This window comes from Petaurus breviceps, unplaced genomic scaffold (assembly GCF_028583685.1).
Source record: "Petaurus breviceps papuanus isolate PSGF00001 unplaced genomic scaffold, PetGlider_PUasm1.0 91133, whole genome shotgun sequence".
Taxonomy (NCBI): domain Eukaryota; kingdom Metazoa; phylum Chordata; class Mammalia; order Diprotodontia; family Petauridae; genus Petaurus; species Petaurus breviceps.
In genome coordinates, this window is record NW_027187419.1 from 52,913,913 (window position 1) to 52,933,591 (window position 19,679).

A 19,679-nucleotide genomic window follows, 5' to 3' on the forward strand; every position below is an offset into this window, starting at 1 on the left:
AATTCAGGTATTCATTAAATCCCTCAGAGATGCTGCAAGAGGCCCAGGTCATCTGTCTTTTAACAGTCACTCATGAGTTTGGCTTCCTACCCTCATATCCTCAGGGGTCATATATGGCTTTGAAGGGCCAGGATGAAGAGAAAATCACTAGGACATAGCTCTTGCACTCTGAATGACCCATACCTCTTTGGTGCTGAGGGATTTAAGGTGCTGAGGGGAGAGGGGGGAGGGCAGGGCAATTGAGGTTAAATGAAGTGCCCAACGTCACACTGCTAGTTTTTTGTGTAAAGTGTCTGAGGCCAGATTTGAACTCAGGTCCTCCTGACTCCAGGGCTGGTGCTCTATTCACTGCACCACCTAGCTGCCCCGGGATTTAATACTCTTTGGGAAGCTTGGATGGAAAAATACCAGCAACGGCCTCCTGACCTGACGGGTCTATCTTATTGCCTGCGATGGCCACATGCAAGGCAACTTGAGGGTCTTAGGGGCTGGGAGAAACTTAAGACACAAAATCTTATCCCTGGCAGCTGTGGTAGTACAAGGAAATAAATGGTCCATATTTGCCACACTGGTGTTTATGTGCTAACTACTGTTCTACATAGTCATGAACAACAGTCACAAAGGATGAGAAAGTCGTCTGGATTTTAATTTAGACCACTAACTGTAGCAAGAATCCAGACATCAGGAGATCATAGATTCATTGAAATGTGTGTAAGGCACTTACGTTAGCTTGCTGGGGATTCAAAGCCTTCCCTCCAAAGTCCTTGTTCTCAAGAAGTTTACATTCTATTGAGGGGATATAGCAAGTGTACTGATAAGTAAATACAAGGATTTGAGGAAGAAGAGGACTCTAATCAATAACTCTGGATAAAGAGAGATCAGAAAAAGCTTCTTGGAGGAGGTGGGACCTGAGCTGAGCTTAGAGGGAGGATAAGGATTCTGAGAATCAAAGGTGAGTATGGAAGACATGGGGAAAGCCTAAGTGAACATGGGGAAGTGGGAGATAGAACATTAAATTCAGTAGTCCAGCTTGGGTGGAAGTTAGAGCTACTATAGAGAGTAATGTCAAATAAGGTTGGAAATGTAGGCTGAAGTTAGATTGAAGAAGAACTTAAATGCCAAGCTAAGCATACTTAAGATAAAATAGGGAACCACTGAAGATTTTTGAGAATGGAATCGACTTGGTCAAATCTGTACTTTACAAAGATCGTATTGACTTCTAGATGAAGGATGGGGTTACAGAAGTAAGAGATTGGAGTTGTGGACTGAAGACTAGCTGCTAAATGAGTTACTTTCATCTGACACTTTTTTAAAACCTAGTATTAGCAAACCAAAATGGAAAGAAATTTTGCCAAAGCAACTGCTCTCAAATGCTTAAAAAAATTCTATCCAGAAACCTTCTGGATCAACCACTGCATAACCTGTCAAATGTATTCTCTCTAAAATAAAATGAATTTTTTAGATTGTTACATACCACAACATATAGAGGCAAAGTCCAGAGAATAAATTAATGTATTTGTCAAGGAGAGGCATAGCAGATGAAGATCTGGCCTTGGATTCTCTGACATATACTGACTGTGTGACCCTCTCAATGTTTTGGCAAAGAAGACTTACTTGTGAAGAAGATGCCAACGTGCATTGGAAGGAGTTTCCTCATCCCAAAATTCCATATATCACTGAAATGACAGTTTAGTTCATGTCTCAAGCTGTATCCCAATCCCAAGCTTACAAAAATACTTGACCTGGATATTAGAAGCTACTAAGAGAATCTGGCTACCTAGAGAAAATCATTAAGATGAGATAATGGTGCATCTTGGCTGGCTTCACTTGATGGGGCATTGTATGACCTATTCTTCATCACTAATGGAAAGGAAGAGAATCACAGAACAGGCTCAGTCTTCTGTAGCCTACCTTGCACAGCCATGTTTGAAGTTGTAGCATGGGACTATCAGAAAATGCTTCCATTCTGTGTCAAACTCTTCCAAATCAATAGGTTAGGATTACTTTAGAAAGTCTTTGCAAATTATACCCCATGAAAACCTCCCATGACAGCAATCCCAGGGCACTAACTCAAGAAAATACAGACATGGGGGCAGTGGTTAGAGCACTGGGAAGAGCTGGGAGGACCCGAGTCAAATCCAGCCTCAGACACTTACCTGTGTGACTCTGGGAAAGTCACTTAACTCTGATTGCCTCAAAAAAAAACAAGAAAAGAAAATACAGAAATAATTCTGGACTTTTCTTTGCAGGGGAAGAATACTAGTATACCCTGAGATTTTTCAGGCCATGTGTCAATCTGTACCAACTACCTAGCCAATGACCAGTGATGATTCCAACTTGAAATCTGTCGATTAATTTTTCTATGTCAATTAAGAATTTTTTGGAGAAGGAATGAATTTAATTAAAAATGTAAGACTATTCTTTGGGAAGGCAGCAAAAAAGTATTGAATTAACAAAGAATCAAAATTTAGATTAAAATTAAGATATGCAAAGGGGTAATGTTATCTATATTCCTGTTGTTTTTGTTTGTTATTCAGTCATTTCAGTACTGACTCTTCATGACCCCATTTGGGATTTTCTTGTCAAAGGACTGGAAAGGTTTGCCATTTCCTTCTCTAGCTTATTTTACAGCTGAGGAAACTGAGGCAAGCAGGGTTATGTGACTTGCCCAAGGTCACAATGCTATTAAGTGTCTGAGGCCAAATTTGAACTCACAAAGATGAGACTTCTTGACTCCAGGCTAGGCACTCCAGCCACTGTACCACTTAGCTGCCCACTTAGTTCAAAATCTGGCATAAAATAATCACTTCATACAGTCGTAGCCAGAATAGAACTCAGAGGTCACTAATGGCACAGTGGACAGAGTGCTAGACCTGGACTCAGGAAGATCTAAGTTCAAATCCAGACTCAACCACTAGCTGAGTGGCTCTGGGTGAGTCACTTATCCTCTGTATCCGTATCCACAATGGTAAAACACTAGGGTTTTTGTGAAGATCAAATATAATAATATTTGTAAAAAAAATATTTTAGCACAATGCCTGGCACCTAGAAGACACTATATGAATTTCTTTTCCCACTGAGTTCAAGCCTTTCATTTTACAGATGAGGCCACTGAAACACACAGAGCTTAGATAACTTTCCCAGGGTCGCAGTTAGTGTCTAAGGTGAGAATCAAACTCTGGTCTCCTTGACTCGAAGTCCAGTGGCCTATCCTTAAAATACTTACTGACTTGCTGATTGTCCTAGGAACAAAGGATGTAAAGATAAAATTACAGTTCTTGCCTATGACCTCTTTACAATTTACTGGAATGGACATGATGTATAAGACAATAAGTGTGATAAAAAGTATAGATCAAGAAAAAATGGTATTGAAAAATTTGAGGAGAGATAATTTTCTACCAAGAGGAGACAATTGATGTAAAATCTAAATGGAGAAATGTGCAGCATTTTAACTAGCAATCTTGGCCATGGGGCAAGCAGCACAAATTGGGCCCTTCAAACCTGTATTGTAATTCATGATCTGTAAAGAGTATCAGAATAAAATTAAGACAAATTCAGGTCAGCAGGAGAAGTAACTAAAGTGTCTCACAGATCAGTGTTAATAACAGTACTCTGTTAGCGTCCAATTTTTTTTTAAAGCAATTGTGATTAAGTAACTTGCTCAAGGTTACATGGCCAGTTATTTCTGGGTATGTTGCTAAGTATCTGAGCCCAAATTTGATCCCCAGGTCATCCTGACACTGGAGCCAGTGCTCTTACTCACTGAGCCACCTGGCTGCCCCTAAGCAATAGGGGTTAAGTAACTTGCTCAAGGTTACACGGCCAGGTGTTTCTGGGTGGGTGCTAAATGTCTGAGCCCGGGATTCAATCCCCAGGTCATCCCGACACTGGAGCCAGTGCTCTTACTTGCTGTGCTACCTGGCCGCCCCATTAGCATCCAATTTTAATAAATTATTCTTATTGTAGTACATTTTTTGGGCCTCTAAATTTCAGTGTTCTGGGGAAAAGCTTAAGTTGTCTTGCCCTGGTTGTTGCTTCAGCAGCTTATACAGCTACACAAAGGTGGGAGAGAATGCAGGACAAAACAGAAATTTGTAGTAGGGAGGTAACATCAAAGCATCAATCCACGAACATGTACTAAGAGCGTACTATTAAGTATCAGGAGCTAAGGATACAAAAATGCAAATGGACCTGTTTCTATAGTTCTCTTCTTATAGACAGGGGGGGAGGGGGGAAGAGATGGGGGATGAGGGATGGAAGTTCTCTCCATAAAAGTCCATCTTCCTAATTCTTATTCACAAAACATCTTTGATGCATCCCCTCAGTCACTGGAGACCAATCAGTGGTCGCTATGTTGTCCCAGCAAGGAACATTCCCCTCCGTGGAGAATCTGAGTGCACGTCTACCTCCATGAGAGGTGTTCCATTCTGTCAAATCAGGAGTTCCCTGATTGCCTACACTACACTCTCCTCCTAGTTAAATATTTGCTGTTCCAGCAAATCCAACTGGAGTGCTATCGGCATGTTTGCCCATATCCCCAATTCTGGACAGTTCTCTTGAGGCCTGGGGAGGAGACTCAAACACTCCTTTTGAGTACTTCCCCTACTGCCTTTCATTAACCAAAAAAACCAAAACAAAACAAAACCAAAACTCCACACAGTAGTTCTTAATGACCTCCTGAGTGTTATATAAAGGGTCACAGAAAAATTCACTCAGTATAGCTCTCATATTCTTACTCCCCAGATTAATAGCCTTTTTTTTTTTTTTTGTGAAAGCCCATATTTACCATAGCTGGAGCTTACTCAACCCCAAATACAAAATAATGCAGATTCAAACCACGTTCTCATAGATTACCACCATTTGCCTTAAAGTGTGTAAGAGTCTCTCCTAATCCAAAATAATTAGAAAGGAGTAAAATTAAAATAACACAAAGAATTAACAATAGCAAAAGGAAATTAAGAAAAGATTACCCCTCCCCCAAGCCAAATTTTCATACTTGGGGAAAGTCTCAGTCTAGATAAGCTCCCAAAGCATGTGGAGTAACCTAGGGTTGACTGGAAAGAAAGCTTTTGCCCTTAGGTGGGAAATCAATCTGTTCTGCATGAAAATTTTTCTAATGGGTCTGGGAACATATTTTCCCAGTGGATCCCTCCCAATACATAGGACAATCCAAATGGAGGTCCAGATGAAAATTTCTTCAGTGAATCCTTGAGAATGCCTAAGGGAACCCAAATTTTCAGTAGATCACTGTAAGACATTGGGAATCAAAATGGAGGTGGAAATCACTCCACATTAGGGCAAATTTGCTAGCTCAAAAAATCAATCTAATTGAAGATCCCCCAGAATGTGCGAAGCTCCCTAAAAGGATCTAAATTCTCTGGGTCAATTAAAAATCAACCCTTAGCATCCAGGCAGAGCTCCCATGATGTGTATGTACTACGACCCAAGGGGTATGGAAGCATTCCACAATTCTTATAGACCACTGAAAGGCTGAGGTTCATTCACAAGAGTCCACCGTCCCTGATTGTGAGCCTCTAATCATCAATTACTTATAAAGGAAGTCCTCAGTCACAGGGGGTCAATGAGGAGTTATTTCATCCCGGTAAAGCACATGCCTTAGTAAGAAGCAAGAGTGCTTGACACTGATCATGCCTCTGATCATCTTTTCTACAGCAACAATGAAATAGTCCTTGCCTTTGAGCAGCTGGAACTCTATTTAAACAACATGTATAAATGCAAGAAAATACAAAATGTATACAAAATATACACAAGGTAATTTTTTGTGGGGGAGGGGAGGAGAAAACAGCAGCTGGGAGGGAGATCCATGTAAAAGGCACTGCTCGTTTGGAGCCTTGAAAGAACCTAGGGATTCTAAGAGATAGAGGAGAGAAAGAATGGCATTATAGGCATAAGGGATATTGTGCAAAATCCCAGAGATGGAATGTCTCCTATGAGGAGCAGCAAAGAAGCCAGTTTGGCTGGATCCGAGAATACGGAAAAGGGGAGCAAAGCATAAGTCTGTTAGGTGTGACATGGATGGGTCTATGGTTTAAGAATACCAATTTGGCAACTCTGTATGAGATGAATTAGAAAGAAAAAATACTGAAGGCAATTAGGAAGCCATCACAATAGTTCAGGAGGGAGGCAGGGAGGGCCTGAACTAGGTTAGAAGCTGAGATTTTTTTTAAAAACAGGGAGATAACAGACTGAGACTTCATTTACAAGATAAGAAAGAGGAGGTTTATCAGGGAAGGGGGCATTTTGAGGAGTAGCAGTAAATTAGGGATGAGGCAAGAACAAAAGAAAAAGGTTTCAAGATCCAAGAAAATGACTTTGGAACTATGTTAGTGCATTGCACATTGTAGGCATTTAATGAATAATTTTTATTTGATAAAAAAAATTTTTTGTTGTTCAGTGATTTCAGTTGTGTCTGATTCTTCATGGACCCACTTGGGGTTTTCTTGGCAGAGATACGGGAGTGATTTGCCACTTCCTTCTCCAATTCATTTTACAGATGAGGAATTGAGGCAGTAAAGTGACTTGCCCAGGGTCACACAGCTAGTAAGGATCTGAGGCTGGATTTGAACTTGGGAAATGAGTCTTTCTGACTTTAGGGCTGTCATTTTTTCTACCATTCTACCTAGTTGCCCTTGAAATAAGATTTAATCCTTAATAAATGTTTTTAAAATTAAATGACTAAATAGTTAGAAATTGAGTCCTTCACTGTTTTTCCCTTTTTAAAGTTTAAATACCTACCACATGGGGTAGGGATGTGCTTGGGTACTTGACAAGAGAGGAGAAAGGCTGAAATAGTAAAGATTATGTTGTAAAAGAATGGAGAAAAATAAGGAATCAAGATCAGGTATAGTGTTTGTATCCAACCCAAACCCAGATATTATACCTGCATCTAATCAGGAATCCATGAAAAACAAAATTACTCTTGAGCATATCCAAACAACATCTTGTCTCCTTGGTTAGGTCATTTGAAGCTCTGAAGGTCAGGAACCATCACCCACAACACACCTGAATTTTGTGAGGGCCCCTTATCCACCAAAGCTGGTCAGCCTAGATTGTATTTAATTAAGGCATTACTGTCTCCAATTGGCTGGCTCTACATATGTCTTGTTCCCTCTTGTTCCTTTCTAGAAGAGCCTACGTTCATCTTTATCTTGAGCTTTTTAAAAATTCTGAACTTAATACCGTTTTCTAATCATATTAGGTGCTGGGAGCTTTTTGTTCATGTGGTCTTCTTGAATCATATATTGGTCTTTCTAGGGCTTTACCAAGGGTGTACTGGAGTCAGCTCCAATGGACTTGAGACTGCTCAATGTTGAATTTTCATTGTGAGCATTTACCCTCAGAAATCATCAAAATGATATCAATCAAAGCCTGGGTTATGTTATGTTGATTATCTAGACTTAAGAAAGTGATGAATAAAATGTTAATGCACATTATACTTTATAATATACATCATACTTTAAAGTTTGTCTATTTTTGGGGGGAGGGAGCCACTTCTTAAACATTTATTCCCCAGCATAAAACTGGCTTCAATATATTTTTCCCATTACCTTATACACTCACTTACACATGAGTAACTTGAATATATCTACAGATCCATGGAGAGATGCACAAATTACCTTGATGAGGTAAAGAAGGCTAGGATCAGCCATAACTACAACATCCTTCTTTCCCTTGCTAATTTTTTTTTCTTTGGTGATTAAAAAAAATCATTTGTGAGAAAACTCATTGGTGGGGAACATGTCTTACCAGTGAAGTTGTATTCTTTTCTTCTTCCCTCTGTATACTTTGTTTTTTTTTTAAAGTTTCATTTATTTATTTAATTTTATTTATGGAATAAAGCAAGTATTTCCATAACACAGTATAATAAAAAAGATGTTCACATGTGAAACTACAAATCTAATATGTACAACTTGCTATTCCTTTTAAGTATATAATAAAGGTGCCATGTAAATTTTTTCCCCTCTCCTTCTCCACAAATGGCTACCATTAGATACAAATGTGCATATGTGTGTGTGTGTGTGTGTATATATATATATATATATATATATATATAAAATGTAGTATGTATACATAGACATGTAAAATCATTCTGTACATACTTCCATTTAGCAGTTCTTTCTCTGGAAGCAGATAGAATCTTCCTTCATATGTCTTGTGTAGTTAATTTGGGTATTTATAATAGTCAAAGTTGTTCTTAAAACAATATTGTTATTATTGTATACAAATATTCTCTTGGTTCTGCTCACTTCACTCTTCATTATTTCATGCAATTCTATCCTTGATTTTCTAAAAATCATCAAGTTTGCTCTTTGTAAAAGAGATGTAGCCTAGCATCTGGTCTCCTAATCTATATTGTCTTTAATTTTTGCAGCTTTCTTCAAAACGGGGAAGAGCTCACATTTAGTAATTTATCAAAACAAATGACTAAAAATGGAAATTTCCCTATACTACTATTTGCTTCTACTAGTCCTACTTCCCTATACTACTACCACTTGTAAAAACAGTGGAATGCAAGTCTTTCTTGGACACATTTCAAGGGAATTTAGTAACATAAGTACTAAAGAATCTTATTATAAAGCAACCCCAGGGAATGGACCTGAATTAGAGTTAGCATATATTCAACCATATTGTTGGTTGAATGAAAGAAAAAAAATTGTCCTATCTATAAATCTCAGAAACATCCTAACGAACATCATGTGGAAGTTAATACAGATAATTAAGCAGCTAGCTGGCACAATGAATAGAGCATACAAAGACTCCCAACATGAAGGGTGACTTCAGTCCCTGCTTCTTATACTACCTTTACAAATACTTAAATAAATTTTCCACTTCTCCCCTCTCAATCAGATTCTGTAGTGAAATATTTACTGAATGTGAAGCAAAAGTAGTTTGAGGTTAGTTTCTTATTCATCCAAGATGTCTAGATTTTCGAGAGTACAAATAGTGTGTCTAACTGGTAAGCAAACATTTTCATGAAGTCAATGAAAAAAATCTAAAATATTCATTTATTTCTTTGAAGAAAACACAGAAATCAACAAAATGGAATATCTATACTCACACTCTGAATCTTTCAGACACGAAAGAGATTAACTATGCTGAAATGTATTTTTCCACACACCACTCAAATACTAAAAATAACTTCAAGTAAAAATGGAATATAGTTGTTAAATACTTATTTAAATAAGTCCTACTCCAACTTCTTATATTTTCTTGGTAGTTTCCTTAGTTTTGTCATTTCTCAGATGAGAATAATAGACACTCTGGTAGCAAGGATTAAAATTAAAAAAAAAGAGTAGTTAGTTGGAAAGGTATGTATAGTAAAACTGTCAACCAACATTCCAACTACAAATGGCTGAATTTTTTGTTTTTGCTTTTCCTCTTTTCTACAAATTGCAAAAAAGCAAGCTGATAGCAGGTTCTGTTTTAATAAGATAAAAACAACAAAAACTAAACTGCATATTCAGTACAGTCCAATGACATTTAAATCTACATCCATAATACTGAAAATCAAAATTGATTTTCTAAGTGATAACCCTGAGAATCAGAAAAAATCTTTATCATGGAAAAAATGTGTGTGTGTGTATGTGTAACTCAGGCAGGGAGATGTAGTTATACATTCTAGGAATATTTCTAATATAAATAGGATTTGTGTTTTGTAATACTTCTTTCTATAAGTGAATGGATCTATGTTCTCATCAATATGGGTACTCCCTCTAATAATGATAATAAAACAGCCAACATTTTTGCTATATGCCTGGTACTATGCTAAGAACTTTACAATTATTATTTCATTTGCTCTTCACAACAACTCTGGGATGAAGGTGCTATTATTAAACTCCTTTTTTACAGATTAGAAAACTAAGGTTAAATTACTTGCCCGTGGTCATACAAGGAAGAAATGTCTGAGGCCAGATTTGAAATCAAGACTTCCAGGTCTAGGCCCAGTACTCTAACTACCATGCCACCAGTGCTATACATCTGTGCTTTCTCATCCTGAGAGACTCTTGGTTCATGTCCTCTCATCAGCCTTCCATCCTTTCTCTAGATTTCTTCATATTCTATATTTGCCACAGGAGCATATGGCTCTCCAGGCATTGTAGTTAATCAAAATTTTAGCAAATGCTTTATAAATGCTAACATTCATAGCAAATTATTATAGCCATAACTTTCCAGGATAAGTTCTCAAAGAAAAAATGTTAATGAGAAACAAAACTCACTTATTGCTATAACATTATCACTTTTCTCAGTTTTAAAATATCTAAAAGTTCTTTCCACTCCAGTTTGTATAAGAAAAAAAATTGTCCTATCTATAAATCTCAGAAACATCCTAACGAACATCATGTGGAAGTTAATATAGATAATTAAGCAGCTAGCTGGCACAATGGATAGAGCACCAAGCCTGGAATGAGGAAGACCTGAGTTCAAATACAGCCTCAAACATTTATTAGTTATGAGACCCTGGGCAAGTCACTTAACCCTGTTTGCCTCAGTTTCCACATCTATAAAATGAGCCAGAGAAGGAAATGCTGAGCCACTAAAGTATCTTTGCCAAGAAAGCCTCAAATGATGTCATAGAGAGTTGGACATGACTGAGACATCTGAACAACAAGCTTATGCCATGCCTGGGTTTCATTTTCTGAAGTCCTCCCAGTAGACATGAACACAGTTGAACATCCTTTCTGAGAAAGATCAGGTCCTTTGTTCTTTTGAAATGCTAGGCTCCATGATGGAGTTCAGAGAGGTGTTGGTCATAGAAAATCCCTCCTTTATTACATGAAATATAAGTGAGACTCACATAAATATCATCTGTATTAAAAGGCAACCTAGTTGACAGTTCTTACTGGGAACACAGAATCATTAATTTTAAAGTTATAAGGGACCTCAGCAATCAACTAATCCAATTCTTTCATTTTAGAGATAAGGTAACTGAGGTCTGGGGAAGTTAAGTGACTTGTCCAAGGTCATTCAGGTATTGTTAGAACAGGGATTCAAATTCAGGTCCACTGATTATAGCTCCTGTGTTCTTCCCAATGTATTATACTATTTTCCACTGACAGATAGCAGTAGGTTTTAGAGACAGATGCTTCATCATCTCTTTTTATTCCTAAAATGGTCCTCCTGCCCAGTTTGTTCTTTTTCTATTTCTTTTGGCTTTTGTTCATTCCCTCCCATCCCCTCAAGTCTCCATCCTAGTTTCTTTCTTTTTTTTTTTAACATTCCCTTCTAATCATCCTCACAATCCCATTACCTCCTCCTTCCTGTTCCGAGCTTCATCCCTTTGCTCTTAGAGCATGTGTTTGAATCTTTCTCTTCCTACTGATGGCAAAATTGTGCAAAGAACCGTCTCATTTGCTTTCTGAAAAGCCTTTACCATCTTAGAGAGGAGTGAATCTTCCTCATGTAGGCCCCCAAACACTATAGGTCCTAGTTGGATGGTAGTTAAACCTTCCTACCTCCACAAAAGAGGCAGAATAACCCCCTAGAATGCTAGGTCATTAGAGTTCACTTTCTGGGTCTCAGATGAAGAAAGACTCCTCCTTCCCTGGTCCCATTATCTATTACTATGGTTCATCACTCCTTGGTCTCCTGTTGGCCACTGAGATAAGTATCGATGCAAACTTCAGTGGCTTCGTGCCTTATAATATCAGACCTACTTTATTACCTTCAGGTCTGGCTAGCTTGATCTTACTCTTATGTTTTATAGGCTTACAATGACTTAATCTGGAGCTTCAGGCGATGCTGAAAGAAAGCTGAGGAAGCAGGATAATTGCTATGTCATTGAAGTTAGAGAGATAATAAAAAGTAGGATGGTTATCAACAGGCATAGTCTTTTTAGGCTTAAAGATGGTGGGTGAGCTTGGTCTGTCTGAAAAGAAACAGGCTGGCATTTTACTTATGAGATAGATCAGTATATTTACAGCATCCTAAATTCAATGAGTCTTTCCTGTCCCAATACAAGCACTAGTCTCACTGTGAATTTTAATCAGAGGAAGTCAACTTTGTTTTCCACAGCCTAGGATAAGGGAAGGATGAACGATCTGTCCTGAAGGCACTGTGCCACTTATATGGAGCAGATGAAGGTCACCTTCCCTGATGTCATGTCACTTATGGAGAAGAGTAACCAGTGTGGAGACAGAGGTAGCTGGAAAGCCCACCTTCAGAAGGTCCACTCAGATTCCTCGGTACAACTTTGGCTATGTACTTTCTTCTGACTTTGTGCTGCTGGGTTTATACAGAGGGACAGAAGAATGAGGAACAACCTTATTCCATTTACTGAATATGCTAGAGGGAATCGACTGAATCTGTAGCATAACCTAATTAACTATAGCCTCTTTTCTAATATACTGTCATTAAAAATTCAGTGCCTCCATGGATCACTGTTTTCTGACCAGTAATAATTTTAACACAAGCTGGTTAATAGATATTCTCTTGTACTAATTAGAATGTTTGCGGTGGGAGATCTTCCTATTATTATGGGACTATGATTGAGAGCAGAAAAAGAGGAAGGAGAGAACAAGCATTTATTAATTACTTATTATGTGCTAGGTGCTGTGCTAAATACTTTACAAATATTACCTTACTTGATACAACCAACCCAGGAGGTAGGCACTATCATTATTCCTATTTTTACAGGTGAGGAAATTGAGGCAGACAAAGGTTAAGTAACTTGTCCATGGTCACAAAATGAGGGAGTGTCTGAGGCCACATTTGAGAAAAAAAATGTGTTTTATATCATTCACTGGCTCTGCCTACTCAAGAGAAGACTAAGATCTGGTAAACTCAAATCTGGAGTAAGACTCGAAAATTTTAGTTCTTATTTGTTCTTGTTTCATTTACATGGAAATATCCTGGAAAGATCAGCTGCTTATATATTTCAGTTCTTCGTATATAAACTGGAGAGGGTGTATTCTAAATGGACACAAGCCTTACAGGAGTGGACAGAGTGTTAGACTTAGGCCTAGGTTCGGATATTAACTCACACATATACTAGTTGTGTGTTCTTGGGGAAGTCAATTAACTTTTCTGGGCCTCTGTTTCCTTATTCAAAAATGAGGGAATTGGACTTAATAACCGCTAAGGTCCCTACCAAGTTCTAAATTTATGTTCCTATGTACTTGGAATGGGATATCAATGAAAAAAAGCATGCTATATTCAAGTATCCTCAAGATTAGGACAAAACAATATTCTTTTGCCCCTCTACCCTTTTGCCTGACTACTCACAACCACCACTTAAATGTAAGGGGGACGGGTACCTACGATGGTAGAAATGCTGGGCAAAGGTCAGCAGCACTCTCCTTCCAGGTCCTTTTTGCTGGGAAGCAAGATGGGAATTAAACAGACAAAGAGAAAGGGATGTAACTGGTTATTCCTAGCCATAGAGAAAGATTCAGCTTTTGATCATGTATATTTGGGAAGATAGGGAGAGAAGAGGAAGTAGAATGAAGAGTAAGATGAAAGACAGGCTTTAAATACCCATCTAAGATCATTTATGAGTCAAGGTTGTACAGTAGAAATGGAAAAAAGCTTAAATCTCAAAGAACAATGTAAAAGTAAAAATGTGCCTTTGACCTTTAAGATGATTTAGTATCTTCTACCACTTATTTTCTGTCCTTTGAAGACAGAATATATAATTTACTAGATGTTAACTACTTATCTGGAATATAACAATTCAGTTTAATTCAAAGGACATGTTAGGCATCCCAATTTCCAGGGAGAGAGAATTAATTTAAAGGACACTGTACTAAGCACTGGGGGAGATATTCAGATACTAAATCCAAGTTCTTTCACATTTGGAAATTAAATACAGTCTAGAGAAAAACCATTACCTCACTCTTTTTTTTTAAATGGAAGGGGGGAAGGCAAGGCAATTGGGGTTAAGTGACTTGCCTGAGGTCACACACATGTCAAATGTCTGAGGTCAAATTTGAACTCAGGTCTTCCCAACTCCAGGGCTGGTGCTCTATTCACTGAACCACCTAGTTGACCCCATTACCTCACTCTTACAAGAGACTCAGGGGAAGGAGGAGAAGGAGAAGGAATACAGCTTCACTGGCAAAGTATGTTCCTCACCAGACATTTGTCTCATAAATGGTAGAAATCCAAAATTCTTGAGAAAAATATTCTATAAGTACTAGTGGGCACGAAAAGATGCTACTTAATAGGAAATGTATGTCAAATGCATCTAAATACTATACAAAGTAGAATATGATTAAATTAAATCTATTTATTAGGTGTCTGTTATATACAAGGCATTGTGCTAGATATTAGAGATACTAAGACAAAAATCAAAGAATGCCTGACCTGGAAAGAATTTGATTAGGAAATGGTATCGGAGCTAAGCCTTAACAGACAGCTTTCAGGAGTCTAAAGGGTGGGGGTGAAAGGAGAGTACATTCCAGTCATGGGGGCAGCCTATGCAAAGGTACAGTGATGCGAGATCCGATGCCAAAATTACAAGCATCTATACAGGCTGAGAGTTATGGCCTTCCAGGACTTGCTGAACCCAGGCCAGAGCAAACACTGTGGAGGATAAGCACACCTAGACCAAGGTGACCGCTAACCAAGTGCCCTTCACATGAGATCCTTGGTGTTAAATTCTTATTTAAGTGACACCCCTTTCCCCTAAAGGAATGCAGTTTTTCTTCTCTCATAGGAGTGCGGACCTGTGCCGAGCAAACTCCTAGGCACTGGACTGGTAGATACCCTGGAGCCAAAGGAACCATTCCAGGGAGTTGGGATAGCTTGTGGCCATCTTGAGACAGCTCATCCTGCTCTGTCTTCTTATCTCCCAGGCATACTCCTCTGGGTGTCTCCCTTATGCCCCAGCACACTCTTCATCCTGGAAGATCACTCTAACGCCATCTCATCGGGATCCTCTGCCCCTGAGGCTTCTCCCTCTGATCAGAGGAACAAACTTTCCAGGCCAGCCATCTCTTCATTTCCCACTGAGTTGCACTCCCATGGACTTCTCCATCATTCCCTTGCTCCAGGTACACTGTTCCCCTTGCAATCTCCCTCCCCCTTCAACTTTCTCTATTGACTCTCTTCCCCATTAGAATGTTAAGTTCCTTGAGGGCAAGGACTGTCTTTCTTTTATGCTTGTATTTATATTCCTAGTACTTAGCACAGTGCCAGTAACAGAGTACTTAGTAAGTGTTTGTTAAGTGACTGACTTAGTACGGTATTTCTTTGTATATTTTCATAAAGCCCATGCAAGCAAACCAACCTTGAGTATGCTTCATTTGTCAGTCCTTGAGAATCTTGAAGCCAGTAGTTCCTATCAAAATGGCCAAGTTGAGCATACAGCGATCAGGGTGATTAAGCTGGAACAGAAAATGCAAGAAGGGGAAGAAATAAGTGTGGAAAGTTAGGCTGGAACCAGACAAAGGATGGGGGTGGTGGTTAAGGGGGAGATTTAAATGCTAAAATGAGGAGTTTATACTTTATCCAAGAGGCAACAGAAAGCTACAGTTTATGAGGACAATGTCATGGTCAGACCTGTGCCTTAGGAATATTATTTTGACAGTTGTGTGGAGGATAGTTTGAAAAGAAGAAAGACAAGAGGCAGGGAGATCAATTATACGTGGTGATTTCAATAGTCCAGGGTAAGAGGTGATGAAAATGTGAACCAGGGTAGTAGATAGTGACCAGAGAGAAGAGGATGTAAACAAGAAGGATATTGTAGAAGTAGAATCAAGACTTTGCAACTGACTGGATAGGAGGGATAGGGGAAAAGAGAGGCATGTACCACTCAGGCTGCTAACATGGGTTACTGCAAGCACACTGGTGGCCTCATCAGAAACAGGGAGGTTTGGAGGAAGACAATTTGGGGAGGGGAGGAATGAGACCCATTTTTGACCTGTTGCATTTGGGATGGTAAAATGACAGGCATGTGGAAATATCCAGAAGTTGACTGATGATGTGGGGCTGGAGCTCATTACAGAGATTAGAGAGCTAGGCTTAGGAGTCACTTACAAAGAAATGGTGGTTGAACACACGAGAGCAGATGAGATCACCAAGAGAGCAATCATAAAGAGAGAAGATGCCTCTGGACAGGCTTAGGGGCCGCCCATACTTAGAAGGCTGGGGATAGATGATAATCCAGTAAAGACTCAGAAGGAGCAGTGAGACAGGTGGCTGGAACAGTGGGACACAGCAGTGTCACACACCCCAAGGGCAGAGAGAGTATCCAGAAGGAGAGTGTGGTTAACAGCGTCAAAAGTTGTCAAGAGGTCAAGGGTGGTAAGAACTGAGAAAATGCCACTGGATTTAGCAGTTAAGAGATGGCTTGTAACTTTGCACAAAGTAGTTCCTTTGAGTCATGGAATGGAAAGTCAAATCGCAAAGGTTATCATCAGCAAGGGCAAGTAAGTGGGAGGCAATGAGACTAGGTGTTTTGGTTTTTTTTTTTGGTGGGTGAAAAAGAGAATTAATATAGGATAATAACATTAATAGGATAACATTAATATTAATAATATGAATGAATAATATTTTAGTATAATAATGAAATCTATGTAGCGCTTTGAAAATTACCAAGTGCTTTATATACATTATTTTATTTATGTTTCCCAACAGTCCTGTAAGGTAGATAGTACAAACTATTACTAACCCTCTTTCACAGACGAGTAAACCGAGGCTTGGAGAATTTATGTAAATTTCTCATGGTCACAGAGCTACAAAGTGTCAGAGATGTGGTTTGAATGTAGGTTTTCTTAATTTCTACCATTCCCTTTCTGGATGATAGCTCAGGGGATGGTAGAGAAGAGATATTTTTGTTTGTTTGTTTGTTTAAAGGATAGGGGCAGGTTTGTTTACAGACAATACAGAAAGAGCTAGTAAATAAGGGGAAATTGAAGAGGAAAGATAAATGAGATTATTGGAGGCACAAAACACTAGAAAAGATGGCAAAGGATAAGATAAAGTAGTGGCATTGGTCTTGGCAGGGGAAGGATCACTTTGTTTTCAGAAACTGTAACAAGGAGAAGAGAACAGGGTGATGATGTAGAGGAATTTTGAGGCATGGAGTAAACAGGGAAAAAAAGACAAAGGTTGAGAATACTTTCATCTGAGAGAGATCAGGGGAGGCTTCATGGAGAAGGTGGCAACTTAGGATGGCTCTGGGAGGAAAGGTAGTAAGCAATGAAGCACAATCAGTTTTAGATATACTTGGGAACTAAGCGGAACTTTATGATGAAGGTGTTTCCTTTTATTACAGCAGTTTTTTCCTCTATCCAGTAATATTATGCTTATTTCAATTATTATTGTATTAAAAAAATCCTTGGGATTGTTTAAAATAAGACAGGTTTTCTAATATACTGCTACAATATTTTAAGAAACAAACACAAATCACAAAATAGGTTATCTTCTTTCCCAGTGCACAATTATCTCAAACAGCATATTTTCAGTGTTTTCCTGATGCCACTTTTAAATTACACAAACTATGGGTTTGTACCACTTCCTTCAGGAGATGATCCAGTATGCTAATACTGTAGCAAGGAAACACAGTATACTTGCCTTATTTTCTCTCTCAGACCCCATACATTTAAAAGAATTGTAAATATATTTCTTTCTCTTTTCTACCCTTTATTTATCCTTTATTAATGAAGGTCAAGATTTGCTAAGGTCTCTGCCAGGAGAAAAAAAAAGTCCTTGAAAAACACTAAGACTTTCCTTAGAAAATATATATCCCATTGCTCCCATAACTTCTGGTTTACACCCTAAGTAATTCCTTTCCCACTTTGGCAATTTGACCTTTCAGATATTTATAGATGGTTAGCATATCCCCTAAGTCTTCATTTGGCCAACCTAAATATATTTAAGACTTTTTATCTTGTCAGTTAAAAAATACCGATTTCTAGTAGTCCAATTAGATGTACCAATCATTTTCACTTTTTGTTGAAATTTAAATTCTTGATTAATTAATGTTTCATTGGTTTATAAGTAACACTTTTTAAGAATGGCACTTGAGGCTGTGACAAGATAAATAAGACGAAGAACCAAATCTGATAAATGTGTTTCTAGGTATATTTTTCTTCAATGTCAGAACTACTCACATCATGTCTTTAAAATGCTGCTACAAATTGTGAATTTCCTCCCAAAATTGGCATTAAATCATATCTGTAATTAAAATCTTAAAGTTAAATTTTAAAATTAATAGATATTCTAATTTGTATTCAGTTGACAAGAAAGTAGTCTTGATAGGAATTAGGAATATTGCTAGAATCATTGCTCTCGAAGTGGAAGATACCTCCAAGTCCATCTAGTTCAACTCCCCCATCTTAAAGATGAGAAAACTGACATCAAAGGACTTGCCTCACATCAGGTGACATGTGAACCCAGATCCTGATACAAAAGCCAGTGCTCCTTTCTCTGGCCTCACCAATTTAACTTTATTCCAAAAGTTCCTCTACCACGAACATTAAATATTAACATGCTCATCAGTGAAATAATTTCTTTTTTTTTTATTTTGCTTTTTGGAGGGGGGAGGAAAGGGCAATTGGGGTTAAGTGACATGCCCAAGGTCACACGGCTAGTTAAGTGTTAAATTTCTGAGGCCACATTTGAACTCAGGTCCTCCTGACTCCAGAGCCGGTGCTCTATTCACTGTGCCACCTAGCTGCCCCAATAATTCTTTCTAGTAGTTCTGCAAATTATTACCTAAAGCTAAAACTTTCTAGAACTACAGCTAGTGGGACTGCATTAAAAGCTCTAAGTGGGCTATTAGGATTTTTTGCTTATCTAAAAGTTTCCTTATAGATATAAAAAATATACTATATTCTCCCAGCTTAATTTTAAAACAAATGTTCAAATTTTTAACAATCAAACAGAAGACAGTTTTGTTATTGACCTTAACTTAAAATAAGTCTGTTGTTGAGTTGTTTCAGTTGTCTGACTCTTTGTGACCCCATTTGGGGTTTTCTTGGCAGAGATATTGAAGCGATTCACCATTTCCTTTTCCAACTTATTTTATAGATAAGGAAACTTAGGCAAACTGGGTTAAGTGACTTGCCCAAGGTCACACAGCTTTAAGTATCTGAGGTCACATTTGAACTCAGGAAGATGAGTCTGATTCCAAGCCCAATGCTCTACCCATTAATGCACTGCACCACCTAGCTGCCTCCAAAAATACAGCCTAGCAAAGCTTTCTTTTGTGAAGGGATGAAACAATGATGAATGAATTAAGAGAACTACAAAAATGTCACCCAGCAGATAATAAGCTAAGTAGACTTCTGTAAAAACTGAAACAGTGATGAGATATATTTTCTGAATAGCTAGGGAGCAAATCATATGGTCTGAAAATGTGATTGAAATATCTTTCTTATAAAATGTCCTAGCCAAATAAAAGGTACACTTGCCTTTTAGTTCAGAAGCTACATTAAATGTTTTCAAGGAATTTCGTTCAATGAAAGAAAATAAAAAGATGTGATGTGGATTGGTGGGAAAGCTACAGGTGAAGTACATTATTCAGGCTATGGTGGGGTGAGAAAGTAAAAATCGCTGCCTTGCATAGGAAATATTTTCATTGTTAGAAAATAGTTGATCAGAAACACTGAGGTTTATATGCAGAATATTTTAAGTATAAGTTCTATTAATTGTTGCTTTGGATCAGTATGTGCCAAGAGAGAAAATATGAAGCCGCTGTAAATGGTTAGCACTAA

At 38.2% G+C, this 19,679-nt stretch overlaps 1 protein-coding gene across 5 annotated transcripts in view; it reads right to left on the minus strand.

The window, feature by feature from the left end:
* The window catches only part of GJA3 (gap junction protein alpha 3), a 46,643-nt gene that overhangs the window by 23,146 nt on the left and 3,818 nt on the right, over window positions 1-19,679 (minus strand). For 4 of the 5 annotated variants that reach the window (XM_069079649.1, XM_069079646.1, XM_069079645.1 and 1 more), the window contains exon 2: window positions 15,248-15,344. The exons of the other annotated variant lie outside the window; for it this stretch is intronic. The gene's annotated coding sequence lies outside the window, so the exon portion shown is untranslated. The remainder of the gene's footprint in view (window positions 1-15,247; window positions 15,345-19,679) is intronic. 5 annotated transcript variants of the gene reach the window in all.